Here is a 15,736-nt window from a genome sequence, read left to right as displayed (position 1 = left end):
AGAAGCAGCCTTGGAATTCTTGCTTTGAGTAACAAGGAATCCAGAAACTAACATCCCACACACCCAGCAGAGGATCTGAGGCTGGTTCCACCAAAGGTCGCTACTATAACATCTAAGGAAGTGCTTGCCAGGTCATATTGCAAGGATAATTATCTTGTAAGAAGCCTAGGGATTACTCACAAAGTTCACTTGATAACAAATCGGATGAGGGGCTGTATCAATCTTTGGTGGGGTCTCTGTAAAAGGAATCCTGGGGCAACACTCCAAACTTCTGAATGGTTACAGGCTTGGTTCAAAGTCCTATCACCTAGTGCAGATTATGTGCAACATCTATATCTAGCCTGAAATATTAGTGAAGTTATTTGGCCACATCCAATAGAGAGGAATATAAATCCTGGCCATGAGTACTTCCAGTGACTTTTCCAAATTCTAAATACATCTAATATATAGGCTTTTCATCAGACTATAAATTTGATTTTCATTCTCTTGAGGTATTCTGCACTTTCCATTGTTTACAAAGATTTCAGAGGTTAAAAGAAACAAGGCTGTCGGTTTTTTAAAAAACAAAAACAAACCCCCCCCCCCCAAAACCCAAACAACGTTATCATTTTGAATATATTCAATTTTAAAAGTTATATTACTATTACCAGAGTTACTTTGTGTTTTTAACACAGCGCAGTTATCTACACTCAGTGGAAGACTTGACAATCTAAGAAAGGGATGGGTAAAAGAATTATGTAAATAGTTAAAATTACTCATTTCCAACTGTACACTTTCCTCACCTCTTACAAAAATAAGGCTCCCCCCCCCCCGGGACAAACTGTAAGTCTCACATGAAATGAGTTTTCTTCATATGCAGGACTGGTGAAACTCCCTTATAATCTAACTGCAGAACATAAAGACAGTAACCCTTCTTAAGAGACCTAGTATATTGATACTGTGGAACTTTTAATGACCTAGGAAGCCAATGAACAGACTGGGGTCTCCTATTAAGGAGACTACATGTAATTTTCTGGACAGGAGCTTTTCTGATTTTTTTTATACTGAAGATAATGATGATTATTGTAGTTTTAGATTGGTGCAAACATTTGACATTCAAGCAGAAGTGACTGTTGGTCAGCAACGCGTCAACGTCAAACGGACAATGATTTACTTTAACTGCAGCTAGATGCAACATATCTATGCCAAGCTTTAATAAAACCGTCCCATTCTATTTCTATTAGTTGCAGAAAAGATGGAAGAATGCAGTTCCTGACAATCAGACGCACTGAACTTTCAAGTACTCATGTAATACCAATCATCATTGCATCTCTGCAAAGAAACAGACAAGAGGATCATAAATCTGGCCGTGATTTGGGGATCTGTCCATGTACAATTTGCAAATATTGGGTGATGTAGTTATGCCATAATGGTTGTTTATTCAGCTGTAAACTTCATAGGAGGAGGTGGCTGAAGCTAGAACTAGTTTCTCCAATTTTGCTCCAGGGAAGGCGGAAAGTGAAGAGAGGAAGATCCTCAGCAACAGAACAAAGTGTCAGTTGGCTGGGAGGCTAAGGGGCTTACAGAGCAGGACACGGAGCTGCAGGTGAAAAAGGATCAGAAAGGAATATTTTCATATCAGGAGCAAGTGTCTCCATCTAGCTAATAGATCAACCCAGATCCTAGAATGCTTAATTTGGAGCAAAAAGACTCCATGAACAGAAGAAGGACCCTGGAGTCCCAAGACAACCTGGATCAGAACCTGTTCAAAAGGTGGTAAAGAAACTGAGGCAGGGAAATACAGGCAGAATCTGTTATTTTATTTAACCTGTGTCTATGTGTTCCTTGTTACTATGTGGCCTTTAGGAGAAACTGGAAACAGTGTCTGTAAGGCTACAGCTCTAGCATAGTGCTTAAGCTATTCAGTAATTCAGCACTGTGTGTGAGGGTCCTAGGCAGCTGGCTACATTGTCCCATTGCTATGAAGAGGGGCAAAGAACTTGTTCCTAGAGAGTGCCAGAGAGGCCCAAAAGGAGGCAGACCTGTAACCTACTGAGACCCAGGGAAGTGAAAAGCAAGATGGGACACAATAGAAACCCAGTCTCACAGACAGAATTTGACCAGGCTTGGGGGTGGGATATTTGCCAACTGAAATCATCTTTGCCTCCACCTTTCTAAGATACTTAGCATCAGAATGCAAAACCCAAAATACTTAGAGATGCAGATATAAATGTCACCGAATGAATGGGCACAATAAAGAAATGTGTGCGATTAGTGGGGACTTCTTGCCATTGGTTTATTATTTATGGAAATTATACACTGCTAAAGAATGGCTGTCAGCAAACTGCAAGTACACATGAAGAGTAAATACTGGCCAGTTCCTGAAAGATTAGCATAAAGCATATACCCGTGGCATAAAGATTAGTCCTATAACGCACTCTGATAGTCCATCCTCCCCCAAAATTAAGTGATATAACTTTACCTTTATATTTGGCAGCTTTCCAACTGCATTCTTTCCACACACCCATTTGTTAAAAATGTTTAAATTATGAACCAAGTAAATTGCTTCAAAACCACTTTGTTCTAATAGGCATTTTCTCCTTCCAGCAAAGCTGGCATGAGAAGTACTATATATTGTGTACTTACCAATCTGACCTTGCAAGTCTCAGCAGTGATTTCAAATAGTAATACCATATTTACTCGAATCTAAGACACAGATCTTTCCTTCATTTAACATGAGCAAAGAAGTCCCTTGTCTTGGAAATGAATATGAGATGGTGGGAAAGCACACAGCTGCTATTGCTCCAGCTCCAACCCCCGCCACCTCTGCCCCACATCTCCCCCTGCAGCCTCAGCTCTTGCCCTCCCTCACCTCCCTTCCCTTCGTCTCCATCTCCCCACCCTGTGCTGGGTCTACCGTGCTGCTAAGGGGCTGGGTTTAGGCTGTGCTCTGTGCCCCAGGTTGTAACAGGGACAGAGCTTCCTGGAGCAGTGGTGGGGATGACTTTAAGATGACTCTCCAGTGATCAGATTCTACACATGGAAAACTACACAAATGTATGCATCTTCCATGTACAGAATCTAATTACTGGGGCAGAGTTGTTTTAAATTCAGGATCATTTCATATTAGTCTAAATATGCTAATTCAAACTGGGTAATATAAAATAAAAAACTGTATTTCCTCCCAAAAAACAAACTTTAGCTCTCTTCTAGATTACAGTTTGCAACAGATTTCTGTGTTAAATATATGGAGCAATTTTCTAATGGAAAAGATACTTTAATTTTAAATTTTAGACACATGCCATATTTAAGTATAATGAATAAGCCTTAGGTAGTGTAGCTCAGAAAGGGTATTGTGTTCTCACATTTATAAGATGACCACACCAATTCACCAAAGCTTCAAAACTCTTCTGGGCTCTAAAAAAAAAATTATTGTTTGAGTGCTTTGTCAAGAAGAATTACAGCATAAAGTACACTTTCTTCACTCACTGTAAGAAAACCATCAGCTAATCATCAGCTGCTCTCAAGTTTTAAATCTACCACAGAAACCCAAAAGATGTTCTTCAAACTCTTTTTAAAAATAACTTTGTTTCAATTATTCTAAAAAAAAAAGCAAGCAGCTTTACTAAATTATATGTATATTTAGCTTTTGGAATGAGACATTTTCATGGGAAAACTATTTCTTTTTTTTAATTAATGGAAAAAAGTGGAAATAAAATTTAAAAGGCTTAGGTTTTTTAGTACCCATCCTTTTGCTGGATGTTCCACAAAGATACAAAAGATAGTTTCCTGTACCAAAGAGCCAAGATAAGACCACACATATCCCAGGAAGTGTAAGTAGAGATAGCAATGCATAAACTCAAGCTTTTCAGGAGTCTATAAGTCATGATTCAGAAGGTTGTTGTATTTATTCTATAATTACGGTACAAAATTATTTTAAGGAGAAATCTGAATGACAGGGACCCTGAAGGCAAGGAGAAGGCTGATTCTGAGGCACAGTATAACAAGGAACAAGCAGAATGACTCAAAGGGGGGTGGAAAGCAATGTGACCGAAGCCATCAGTGAAAGAAGATTTTGCAGTCACATACTGGATGGATTAAGGGTAGGGGATAGGGAGTTGCACTGTGTCCAGGAAGCAAGATGATCCAGCTATTAACACAAGGCTGCTGATGACACCAGAAAAGAAGATTACAGTAGTCGCAGTGGAACATAATTAGGGTGCAGATGAGCAATTTGGTCTTCTATCAGAAAGGGAAGGACAAACATTTAAAACACTGCAGAGTATAGGGTGACTGGTCTCAATTTTTAGCCAAGGTCTGAAAGAAAAGGGAAGTCAAAAGTTATATTGTTGTAAGAAGTAAGGAGTCATTCCTGCTGAAGTGTTTTCTTTGGACAAACTTCCCACTTCTAATAAACTATTCTGTGGAAGCAGGCAAGGCTACAATATATTTCTACTTTAAAAAATTCAAAAGATACTAGAACATGGTAGTCTGATAGAGTGACTACAGTTCTGGGTGCATCTGCTGCTGTGTCCTTTTCCCCCTCTTGTATACAATTAGCTTAGTTAGGTAACAAGGTTATCTGATATTTCCAGAAAGACTGAAGAGGGAAAACTGGATTATCTTACCTTAAATGTTGTAAAAAATATGAAGAATATCCTGGAACTTCAAGACAGATTATGAACAGTTTCCAAGAAATACAACCCTGACAACTGAACTGAAGACTCTGAAAATGTATTTAGGAAGCTATAGTTTTTCACACAAAATGATGAAATGTTAGGGAAAAAATGAAAATTTCATAGACTTACTTAAATGGCTCTCAAAAGTATTAGAAAATAGTTAGGAAAACAATGATATGCTGAGTGGAGTAAAAAGCATTAAAAAGAAAAGAATCTCCCCCTTCACCCAGATTTACAGACAGAGAACTGGGACTAGTCTCAGATTCCCACTTTGCACCACATCCAATTATTAATGTTTCACAAATTAAAGAAGCAAAGAGATAACACATTTAAGCCATCACATACACACCCAATGTTGAACAAACAAGGCAGATCAGGCAAAATATATCTATGCTTCATGCAATTAAGGGCTGCTGAAGAAAAGTTTTGCTCTTCAGGTTTTATCATCTATTTAAAATTGAATTCAAAAGTTTCAAAAGTTAAAAAGTAAACTTACAAAAGAGACGCTTATTCCCTACCCCCTAAAAATCCATAACATTCTTAAAAGAATTGTTTTAAGAAGTTAGGGAAAACCAACATTTTTAAAACATTAGAAGTTCACATCTACTCTAGTTTTCCTATGCGAGTGCAGATGACTGAAGAACTGGTGGAATTTAGATACAAAAATGTAAAGTCCGATTATTGAGAAAGGAAAATGGATCTTTACTTGAACTATTCATAACTTCAGGATTGGGTGTTAACTCTAACATTTGAAAAATACTTGAGAGAAAAGGTACCTTTGTAGAATCTTTAATAGAGTAGCCTACTCCTTTCAAGTAAGGGACAAGAGTTCACACACACGCGTGCATGTGCACACACACACAGCCCCCAACTCCGTTAACACAATCACTAAGTCCTCCAGCAAAATCAAGGTTTAAACTTGACATACCTGTAATGTATAAAGCAAAAAAACAAATACACTAATAAAAAAGCCCACAGATCCTTTGATGGCATCATACAAAGGGCACATATTGCATCCATTTCATTTTCTGAGCTGCATAACACCTCCTGTATAACAGGGTTGTCAAACTGGTGGCCTGTGAGGGGCCAGCATGTAGCCCATAGGCTCCTGTAACTGGGTCTCCCACAGCCATGAAGCAAAGGGAGGCCTGCTGAGGGTGGGAGTCCTAAAAACCCAACCCCATAGCATATGGCTGGTGCTGCAAGGAAGTCCTCCATATGGGGAATGTGGTTTTTCAAGCCCATAAAGCATCAGATAGCCTCCAATGAGTGGGAACTTTGCTCAACACCCATCCGAGTGGTGACATGGTAAAGGGCACATCCATCACTGTTTCAAAATACGATTTTTAGACATAGATAAATATTTAGCAATAACTAATCACTCTCGCTTTCTATCCTCTGTGAAGTGAGGGTTCTACTTTTAAGAAATGTTGCAACAGATACAAAAGTATAATATTCAAGTCTTGTACAGTACTGTATTGCTGATGCTTTATACAACTACAGAATAAGAAGCATCTGATGATGCTGAAATAGCGTACAGCTGTATTGTCCTGGTTTGTATGCTGGTAACATTGCAATAATAAAGATTTCTTGTGAGAAAACAGATGAAATTACTGTTTTTTTGTTTATCCAGTACTCCCTAAAATCACAGCACTAGAACAAACCAGCCTTCTTATTGCAGATTGCGCTTCAGGGAAATTAGAAAGGATTGCTTCTTTACTTGAAGCAGTGATTGCTGGCACAGTAACACAAGCATACTTGTGTATCAACCCAAAATGCATGATCCCAGGATCTAAATTAACTGAATCCAGATCTTTCTGTCATTCCTCAGGACAGGGTGCAGATAGCTTCTCACGACACAGGTTGCTTCCATGCCAAGGCGAGTTGTTTTCATACCATGCGATAGCTAAAATGTCAACCACTTCAGTGAGCACAAGGCAATTTGCAGTCTTTCCAGATACTAGCAGATAGAGCTAAATCTTCAGTTCCAGTCACACACAAAAACTGCATTTTGCCTGTGTAACATGTTTATCACGGTAGCTACCCTGTGATGCAACAGCTTTCTTCTTAATGAAGACAAGGCCATAAGAAAGATGGGAGGGGAAAGAGAAGGGAATATTTTAGCTACCAAAGTACACCAAAGTACTTTGAGTCTGACATTTAAAAAGAGATTTCTCTGCTGCTGTGTCCAAGTATGGTAAAGCCTACCTAGGAAGACACCCATGGAAGAGAAGTACTGGACTATGAAAGGAAGACCGTTATTCCCAAATTGATGTTCCAGCTATTACACTAAACTACATCCTCTCTTATGATCTGATCTTAGAGACACCACTGCACATTAGATGCATTCTTCTGGAAGTTATACTTTGAATATACCCCAAACCCTCTCACAGGCAATGCTATGATTTCATTTAGGACTCAGCTACTTATAGGGAAGTTTTGCACAAGCCGCTGCACTGTTGTTATTGGGGGCAGAGTTCAGTCAGTATAAAAGAACACTGGGTGCCATAGCACAGGCAAGCCACTGATTTTTTTGTGCCCAAATCAGAACATCTGAAAGCTCAGGGGTGAAGCCCGGTCAGCAACAATAGAAAGCTTCTTCTCACCACAGAAAAAACACTCAAGTCTGAGGCACCGCAGAAGGGTTTTAGATCTAGAAGTAGGGCAGAAGACAGTGATACTGAAAGGTTTGGCAGCTGTATTCTACAAGCATGTCAAGTTTGGTGACTAAAAAATGGCCATAGCATCCCCCTCTTTACCATTTGATCTACCCTAGAGGTACACTTGTGTTTACATGCACATGCACTAGGCCAAGGGTGACTAACCTGCGGCAAAGGTTTCACACATGGCATGGGCAGTCTATGTGGCAGAGGGCAGATCAGGGAGGGGACAAGCAGCACAGAAACACACAAGTCAGGTAGGAGAAGGCAGACCAGCAGTTCATGCAGGTGGAGGGGACTGGAGCAGTATTTGGGGAGCATGTGGGACTAATTTTTGGCAGGCATGCCACAAAAGCTGGCCCCCACTGCACTAAGCCCTGGCAAAGTGCCTTCTGGACCTTCAACATACTGTAACATCAGGACATTTAAAATTCCTCTTGCAAGGAAACCAGTAGATCCTAGGTCCTGTAGTCCTTATGTAAGAGCTTGCAGAGTTCAAGAGAAGTTCTACTGAGGCCAGTGGAGATGGACCCGAGTCCCACAGTCCCTTAAGGTTTTAATATGCTCCTGCTAGGGGAACGCTAAAATACTAGAGGAACTCAAGGTGCAGGGGATAAGCAGGAGTATATTAAAACTAGGGCAAACCCTCAAACAATGTATTTGGGCATGGTACCTCACAAGAGCAGAGTTTTCCTGGAGAAAAAGGCTCTGCCCCAGGCCACAAGAGATCCACCACAAGCAAAACAAGCACATAAGTGCCCTGGCTCCCTACACAGTCTCAATCTGAAACTTATTTGTGTTCTAGGACTTAACTTTGTTATCTTCAGCATGAGAACATGTATAGGCTTAGATAATTAAAGTAAAAAGATACAGCAAGATTTTCTCCTTAAAAATGAAGCATAAGCAAAAGGCATCAAGCAGATATGTTTTAGGATCTGAACCTTTATAGAGAAGATAACAATACCAATTTCCTGAAAAAGCCTGCAACCAATGTATCTTAGATCTATTTTGCAGGCAACACATCTAAAGATACCACAGATGGTGACTGAACTATGTTATCAAGTAATGTAAACTGCAATATTAATAGTGTGGTTAAAATTGTGGGACACTGCAAATGCTTATCTTGCAGGAAATGGAGCACATTCAGTCACCAACTCATTTTACACAGGTCATAGCAATGTCTTTTGACCCCAACCAAACCAGCTGAGATTCCAGCTAGCAGCCTTGCTAGGCCTTGCTTTGTATTAGCCCACAACCAACCTAAGCTTCCAACACAAACATGCTTCAGACAGAAGGATGTTTGCCAGGGCTAAATATTAATTTTGGTGATCCATATGAAACTGGCTGACACAAAATAAATAATCATCCAAAAGCAACTATTTAAGATTAACATAATTAGGCAGACTTGCTGGTTTCTGATTTCTAAAGTCTTCTCTATCCCCTAAACCAGTGTTTCCCAGTCTTTTCCAGCCCAAGGCACACTTACAGTTATAAAAATTTTCCATAGCACACCTGTTAAGGCATTGCCTATCCTCATACCTATTGTAACTCATTGTAGCTCATTGCCATGGCAAAATTCCGTGGTACACTGATTGGGAAACACTGCCCTACACACCACTGCAGAGCCAGACATTCTTTGCTTTCACCCACAAAAGCACTTCCATTGTGCTTGCTGATCTCCTCCTTGGGCAGTAAATTATCCCGGGAGAAACATGCTAAGTTTAGTGGCTTTACACTGAAGTCAGCTGTAAAATGAAGCATATCCGAGTCGCAATCTAATTCTAATCATTTTCACCCTGCAGTTCAGTTTACACGCAAAGCAGTTCCATGTAGTTTGAGCCAAGGATGCTGTCTGCCAAGGACGTGCTCCTACTGGGATATGCTCCTACTGTAGGGATGTGATTATTTTGTATGTGATCCAGATTTAATTGTGCCCTGATACTATGGGATTAAATACACTACTAATACATGCTATGAAAGGTTTCTTGTTGTTACAGGCCCAGCTGTACCCTGTTCCTTCTGACCTCGGAGTGAACCCTCTCCAATCTTATTTATCTCAGGGTGGAACTCAGCAACTCTCCCCATCACCGGCTAAGCCTAGGGTTGCAGTACCTAACATTGAGAATGTTTTTAAAGAGAATAAAACTACTGAACTGATTCAAGTCACCAGCTAATAACCAGGAACCAGTTTGCTAAAATGTTAAAACTTTTTTGGATGCAGAGAAAATACTGAATTAATTTTTTTCTACTTCATTCATCTAGTTCAGTTCTATGACTAACTTACTCAAAATTCAGAAACCTATTGGGAACTGAAGATCAAAGTAAGTTTGTTTTTTTTCCCTACACATGGAAGAAACTAGATGAGAGAAAGAAGATATACCAGTTCTAAAATCCTGAATACCATGATTTTTGCCTCACTCAGGTCAATTCACTAACAACAGATGACAGCTCGTTGGGGTTTTTTTTGTAATCAGTTATGAAAATAAGTTTACACATACATAATTTTTTTTTTATCAAAAATGGTTTTGCATTGAAAGCAAGTGGATTATATTCAACTGTTTCAAGATGTTGTTTTAATGCTTTTTTGGGTAAATTCCAGTTGCTATCAAAATAGAGCTTCACACAAATCATGAGTTCAAATTAACTTCAAGAAAAATTGTTATTTTCTATTATAAAAGTAAAAAAAAAAAATCTGAGAGTGCATGAAAATATATAATTACTTTAATAAAGTGTATCCTTCTAGTGTGCAAAAGATACCAAATATAGTGAAGGACAGTGTTTCCCAACCTTTATAGATTCAAGGCAGGGCTTGACAGATTGAAGGCACTCCTCAGAAAGTGCCAGCACTTAGTTTTTACACCATTTTTGACTACAGAAAAATAATAGAGCAGTTTTTCTGTTGCAAAGGACTCAGAGGGCACATTCAGATGAGCAGGAATGAGCGTTTCCCAAGGGGCAAGTAGCAGTAGCACAACTCTGGCATGCAGCAAATTGCCTGAGTGGGGTAGGAGAGGCTGGGGCTAATGCCTGGGCTGGCCTGGTCAGCCTTACCTGGGGGTCCCGGGGGCCTTCCAGGGCTGCAGCAGGCGCTGGCTGGACAGGCTCTGGTTTTGGGTGCAGCTCCATGAACTGTCTTGCTTTTTTTTTTAAGATACTGGGATTTCCCAGTATCTAATTTTGGCTCCATGCTGCGCATATGCAGCACAGAGAACCTTTTCATATGCAGTACGTGTGTTTTGTGGCACCTCAAAAGCCTCTGAGGCACTGCAAAGTGCATGTTTGTAGTCTCTCTGTACATGTTCAGATAGACCACAACAGGTCAGAATGGTTTTAACACTATGGATTCCTATTTGCAATCTGGTTTAATTTGTGAATCATGTTTGCACACCTAACAGTGCTAAATCAAAGTATTGTTTGTTTTTAGAGTATGAAGAGACCAGTAAAGGAAGGATTTAAAACAGAGTCTACACGTATATTCTCTCTACCATCCCCTGATGGAATGTACTCATGCTTAATGTTTTCTGGACACCATCCTCCTACTTATTTCCAGGAACCAGACTAAGACACAGAAATCAGATACGTGCCTTCCACTTTTCTCTGAAGAGAGAGCAAGTTTCTTTTTTAAGTTCCACTGATCTCTGTGTTTCTGGGTTTTTCCCATCCTGGCATTATATTAACCACTCTCACACATTTGGTGAGAAGTGGCTTATCATGAGTCATTCTTCCCTTTAACTGTTTTTCCCTGGCAGACCGACCTTATTACATTCAGAATTAACGTGTCCATAACCAGGTCAACATATTATTCATCCATTTGAAAGCAGCTCCCAATCTGTCAGAGGTATGAGAAAGAAATATGGAAACAAGAAACCAAAACATGTGGACACCCCAAGAAATGGAAGAGGGAATGGGGACAAACTCTAGTGTATTTTACCAAAAATACTTCTTTCCTCACAGCAGCACGACATCCGCAGTGCCTTCATCCATCTGCTTTACCTGTGGCAGGTTAGGGCATTCTTAGTGTTTAGAGGCATTATGCCTGATAGATATGCAAGAAGTAGGGCTGCACCAATAAATATTTTTGGGGCCAATACTGATAGTGGATTATTAACGAGCCATATTGGCCAATACTAATCCAACTGCCAATATGCATCCTGTATGAACATGAGCCACCAACGTGAAGTCGCAGCTGGTAAAGCAAACAAAACTTTGGCTTGTATCCATAGATGCTTCTGAAGTAAATCTCAGGATGTCATCCTCCCGCTGTACTTGGCTTTGGTAAGGCCACAGCTGGAGTACTGCATCCAATTCTGGGCTTCACAATTCAAGAAGGATGTCAAGAAGCTTGAGAGAGTCCAGGGGAGAGCCACGCGCATGATCAGAGGACAGGAGAACAGGCCTTATGAAGACAGGCTGAGAGCCATGGGACTCTTCAGCCTGGAAAAGCACAGACTCAGGAGGGACCTGGTGGCTGCCTGTAAGTACATATGGGGTCTACATCAGGATCTGGGGGAACATCTGTTCATCAGAGTGCCCCAAGGAAAAACAAGGACCAACGGTCATAAACTCCTCCAAGACTGTTTTAGGCTGGACATAAGGAAAATTTTCTTTACTGTCTGAGCCCCCAAGACATGGAATAGACTCCCTCCAGAAGTGGTGCAGGCACCTACTCTAGACTCATTCAAGAAACGCTCGGAAGCTTATCTTGCAGGGATCCTTTGACCCCAGCTGACTTCCTGCCCCTGGGGCAGGGGCCTGGACTTGATGATCTTCCGAGGTCCCTTCCCGCCCTAATGTCTAAGAAATCTATGAAATCCTGCCAGTTTCAAGAGCAGCATCAAGCTGGTAAGTCTGTTGTGGGGAAGGAAAACATGGTGAGGGGCAGATCAGGGAGCGGGGCTACAGCTGGGGCAGGCACTGGTCAGCCAGGGTGAGGCATGGGATGGAGCTGTGAGCAGCTCATCTGAGGGGTGCAGGGAGTGGGGTGGCTCCCATCATTGCATGCACGCCCAAGGGAGGCACCGGAGGGGAGTGGGGGAAGGGGGTGGTGCACAGTGCATGTGCTCCTCAGATCTGTGCGTGGAGCAAAGGTGGGCTGCTGCTGTAGGCTGGCTCTGAGGGCGGCACCGGGCTCATCCCGGCGGGGGTTGGGCCAGAGCAGCACTCAGGGTGGGTGGTGGCAGTGGCACTGTGAGGGAGCTATGGGCAGGGGTTGGGGGGAGGCTATGGCAAATTTAGGGGTGACTAGTACACCCACAGCCCCTCTCCCAGCACTGCAGCCACCCACCCCCAAGCACAGCCCTGGCCTAGCCCCTCTGCCGGGAAGAGCATAGCACTCCCTGGCTGCAGCTCACAGCAGCAGCTTGCCCTTGCCCCACACGCAGATTGGGGGGCACATGCCCCTCATGCCTCCCCTGGGGGTACATGCAGCTCCCTGCTGTGCCCCACCTCAGCTGGGCAGTGCCTACACCTGCCCCACCCATTCCCTCCCTCACCCTAGGGGCCCCAATCTGTTCCCTTCATGCTCCTTCCCCCACAACAGACATATTGGTTAGAAGCTTCTCTCCGAGCTGCAGTGTCGGCCAAAAAAAATCCATACCAGTGCACCCCTACTGTACATGGTCATTTGGGCTGGAGAATCAAAGGCTGTCAGACATAATCTTTGGCACATCAATCTCCTGCATGCTTTTGGTTAGAGAAGTGGGTATGCCTAAAGCATACTTGCCTAATGAGCTACCATACTCAGATCAGCCTTTTACCTTTTTGACAACTCACTTCTTAATTCAATTAACAGGGCCTATACAGGAAGAACTACATTAGAAAAATAAAACTAATAACAAAAAACCAGGAGGAATTCCCTTTCCCTACCCTCTCCAACACTTTCCAGTACTACCCCCCATACTTACTTCCCAGATATTTCCTCAAGTTGTTAGTGTTTACATGCAAGGCCTTTCTTAAATCCTATGGACAGTACTGACATTTGCGACCATTTCTCTCTCTTCCTTGCTTTATTCTCTCCATTTCAATGTTTGTTTCTTGTTCTCTAGACTTTTCTCCCACTTGCCTCTCAATGCTATTCCCCTAGGAGCAATCAGGAATCATCTGCATGTTGTGTTGCTTTTTAAAGAATGAAACACAGAAGTGAAACCAACTAAAAGCTTTTCCTCTGCACTGGCTGTGTGACAACCTGCAAAGATCACTGTTACCTTCATTTACTAGTGGTGCATTAAAGGCGTGTCCTTGCTGTTACACATTCTGGTAGTATATAAACCAGAAGAAAACATACATGCCATAAAAACCAAAGCAAGTAATTTTACCTTTTCCTGTAGAAATCATCAGCTAAGTAAAGATGAGAAGCAAGTAATTTCACTTTGAGCCAGTACTAAGCTTTTTTACCTGCAGTGCAAAAGAGGAGGAAGAGAAACCTACGTTCTCCACCCTTATACTACTACTAAAAATACAGTAATCACCTCTATAATAAACAGTGATACAGTAAAATACAACGGAGGGGGGAAAGAAGCCCCAGCATGTCAACTTTATTATTCACAGAAAGACACAATACTTAAGGCATTCACACATAGTGGTTATTAATAAACCAGGGTTTCACTAAAGCAATAAAAATAACATACCAGTTTTCCTATTATTAAAAAGGTACAGCTATAAACATTAGCAATGAAAAATATCCACTTTCCCCACTTATAAATGCCAGACAGCTTGCAATTTGATCTATGAATGCAACAAAAGGTTGCAGGTAATCCTGTAGGTATTTCCCCAGGAGTAAAGTCACACTGTATTCAGTGGAGCCTTATGTGGGCTTATGGACCTTTGCAGGATCATGACCAAAATTTGCAGTGCACCGTTATCAGTCTGACGGTCATTAAGACCAGCTGGTCCTGCAGTCAAGATACTGCAGTGGGAATCAGAAGATCTGGATTCATCTTCTGGTATGGACAGACTTCCTGTATTACCCAGCATGTTGTTTTACAGATCTAGGGCTTGAGGGAGGGGGAGGAGCAGGAAGTTTGTTTTGTTCTGTCTTCTTATTTTAATGTTGTATTCTGTTTCTAAAAAGTTTTTTTTTAATGTCTCCTACCATAAGCTTCCCTGAGCCTTTTTTTTAGGAAAAGGCAGCATATAAACTTAGTAACCAAAGGACCAAACAAACATCAGTCACTTAGTTTCCTGTCTACCCTCTGACTGTCCTGTTCAGTCAGCTCAAACTCCTCTGGATGGAGGCTCTCTCACATGCTGCACACATACAAAATGAACTTGCAATATCATACAAGGCTTCTAGGAGCTACTGTAACAAATGACTGCACCCTGAAACTACAAGGCCAGCCAAAATTAGTGGCTAGCCAAGCACCAACTGTTTTGAATAGGTTTTCATAAAATAAGACAAGAAAACCTTAATCACATGAATACTATATTAGACCACAGTGCAGATGCCTGGAGATGCCTTGTAGTGCAACATGTTTGTCTACACATACATTTCAGGTGAAATAAAAAAAAAACACCCAAAAAAACACTTCATAACGTAACAAGTTTTTTTAACCCTTTCATCTCATGGGATAACTAAACATGTCATGGATTTCATAGACATTAGGGCTGGAAGGGACCTCGGAAGAGGCCAAGTCTGAAGCCTACGCAGTATTCCTCTGTCTTACTCCAATATACAGGAGACATTACGTCTGAAAAGACCGCCAGCCATGGCCAATGTTCACCAAAAAGCAAGTGATACTGATTTCTCTGCCTAAATACTGTGGAAAAACCTCATTCCATATAAATGGACTTAGCAGTGTTTTCAAGCGTGTCTGACTATAAAATATACCCTACAACTAACTGCAGGCTTCCACAACATCAAGCACAAGAGCATCCCGTGCCCCCAACACAAACGGCGGCGCGGGGCACTGTCCTCCCATACTACAGCTCAGGGGCAAACACACACCCAGATGTGCAGACTACGGGGCTTGCACCGCATGCTGTGTCTTCAAGTCCACTATTTGGGGGTGTCTCCTCCTTGACACGGGGCAGGAAGAGGTTTGGCCCTAGATCGGCGGTCCCCTTGGCGGGCCCGATCTGCCGGCTGGCACCCAGGGCAGGTGCAGAAGTAGAGGGCGGGCAATGGACGGGGCTCCTGGCCCCAATCCAGGGAGGAAGGGGCTTGACTTGGCCCCAGTTCAGCCCCGCAGGGGCACGGGGACGCGGCCCAACCCTGCGGGGCCCGTGGTTGGGCAGTTGACGCGGGGGGGGGGTCCCGACTCGGTGCGTTTAGTCGGCAGTGAACGGTTCAGACCCGTCGGTCTCCAGGGACCGCAGGCGCCCAGCTCCGTCCCCCCCGCCCGAGAAGCCGCCGGCCGGGCACTCACACACGCACAGCTCCACCACGTAGGCGTAGTAGGACCAGGCCACGACCAGGGCGAT

General features: G+C 42.4%; 1 protein-coding gene across 2 annotated transcripts in view; it reads right to left on the bottom strand.

The window, feature by feature from the left end:
* ZDHHC20 (zinc finger DHHC-type containing 20) overlaps nt 1-15,736 on the bottom strand; it is a 69,296-nt gene that overhangs the window by 53,088 nt on the left and 472 nt on the right. Inside the window, exon 2 of one of the 2 annotated variants that reach the window (XM_019530195.1) lies at nt 15,682-15,735. The gene's annotated coding sequence lies outside the window, so the exon portion shown is untranslated. Of the gene's footprint in view, nt 1-5,512; nt 5,519-15,681; nt 15,736 lie in introns of those variants that run through there. The other variant, XM_019530194.1, reaches the window with a different exon arrangement.

The sequence above is a fragment of the Crocodylus porosus genome, unplaced genomic scaffold (assembly GCF_001723895.1).
Source record: "Crocodylus porosus isolate Cpor-Errol unplaced genomic scaffold, CroPor_comp1, whole genome shotgun sequence".
Taxonomy (NCBI): Eukaryota; Metazoa; Chordata; order Crocodylia; family Crocodylidae; genus Crocodylus; species Crocodylus porosus.
The sequence above is the reverse complement of the archived record's forward strand: the minus strand, read 5'-3'. Positions and strand labels throughout refer to the sequence as shown.